Genomic DNA, 1923 nt, shown 5'->3' on the forward strand with positions numbered 1-1923 from the left:
ATCACTGTTCTCTGTATGAATCTCTTTCGGCGACCCATCATCCACACACTTTTTCCAGAACTGAAATAGAAATATATTTTCTTTGTCCCACATTCGGGAAATTCAGGAATTCATAGGAATATTTTTCTCTGAAAGCAGCACATCTTTTACTGATTTAAACATTGGAGCTTTTCAGTCATTCAGAAATCCCCAGCACACCATGACAGTTAAAAAAATGGGACATTGTTCATTCTTTTGTTTTTCTTTCATTTATCCTTTCTCTAGTGACACCATTTTTATTAGCTGTCTCTTCTCTGTACTATCTTGGTATTGTCATGTGGCCAAACTGTAATTTAACTTCTAAATTTAATTTGCATTTCAGATGCATAACAATCCCCTCCTCCGCCACTCCGTGTCTCATTAGTGGTCTCTGTTGAATAAACTCCGAAGTTGCTTCATTAACATAGGTTGCTTCCTGGGAGTTTTTTTTTTTTTTGCACACCATGTTTGTGCTGCTTCTCTGATGTTACACAAAATTGCTGCTACATAAGGTAAAATATTTTCTGGGTGCGTCATTTGTTCTCTCCTGGGAGAAAATTCAACACATGAGCTGTAAACAGTCTGTGGTAACTGGAATATGGTTTTATTTTTGCAACCGTTTGTTTTTACCCTGAAGAAAAGTAACAATAATTAGGGGACAATTAGGCATGCACCAATCAATACACTGGAAAATGGCTGGTCAATCACTGAAATATCTGACTTTTTTTCTTCTTTCAGCGAATGGACCATAACGAATCTGCATGTCTTCAGCAGGAAAGGCTTAAGCAATAAGGAAAAACTCAGTTTGCCAGTTTTGAAGCCGAAGGAAAAGATGTAAGAGGTAAAGAATCACACTGAAGTTTTCATGTTACCACAAACATTAAAGGAGAAAATTCACATTTTTTACATTTTTGTATTTCTATTTGAGTCTCAACTGATTCTAAAAACAGTTCATGTGCTTAGAAACAAAACACCTTCTTTTTGGGCAATAATTAAAGGTTTTCTTGCCGTTTCAAAAACGTTCGGAATGTAATGTCAGAAATCAGCAGGCACTACCCGTTGCCTAGCAACCCGAGCAAAGCCCAGCCCGTTACCTAGCAACCCAAACTGAATTCTGGCACATTTAGTCGGCTGGTTTTTATCTCTTTTTAAAATAGTATTAGTTCTACAAGCAGATTTTTTTTACTATGTTCCCATGAGGAAAATAATCTTAAAAACTCACACTTTTAAAAAAAATTATTAAGGAATTATTGACTTAAAACAAGCTCTTCTTCTTCTTTCTTTTATTTAAAGCATACCATAATATTTGCACTAGAAACTAGACTGACTTGGTAAGATGTTTTTGGTATTACAGCGCATACAAATAACAATCTTAAGAAAAACAACAGGCTTCAGCACTCAGGTAATTAATTAGTTCGAGTTTATGTGTGTTTCATATGATCTCGGTGTAAATGCAGCTGTTGTGAAGGCTTCAGAGGTTTGTTAGATACCATTAGTGAACAACCAGGCATATCAGTGAGATGGTTTGAACATCTCACACAGCTCTGTTCAGTCCATTTACTGAAAATAGAGAAAGAATGGCTGCTGATCCTCCAAAACTAACAAGTGAATAACCAAGAAACGATGAAGATTCTGTCAACAGGACAACTATGAGACATGCATGCCACAAATCTGGCTATTATGTTAGAGCAGGGGTCACCAACTCCAGTCTTCCAGGGCTACCATCCTGCAACTTTTAGATTCACCTCTGCTCCAAAATGTCTGACTTCTCCAAAATGTCTGCATTCCCTCACCAGCATTCATTCCTCTCTGCAATAGGCTGGAAACGAGCAGTTTATTTGATCCAGGTGTGTTTGAGCAGAGACGCATCTAAAAGTTACAGGATGGTAGCCCTGGAGGACTGGA

Source organism: Poecilia formosa, unplaced genomic scaffold (genome assembly GCF_000485575.1).
Source record: "Poecilia formosa unplaced genomic scaffold, Poecilia_formosa-5.1.2 Scaffold72, whole genome shotgun sequence".
NCBI lineage: Eukaryota > Metazoa > Chordata > Actinopteri > Cyprinodontiformes > Poeciliidae > Poecilia > Poecilia formosa.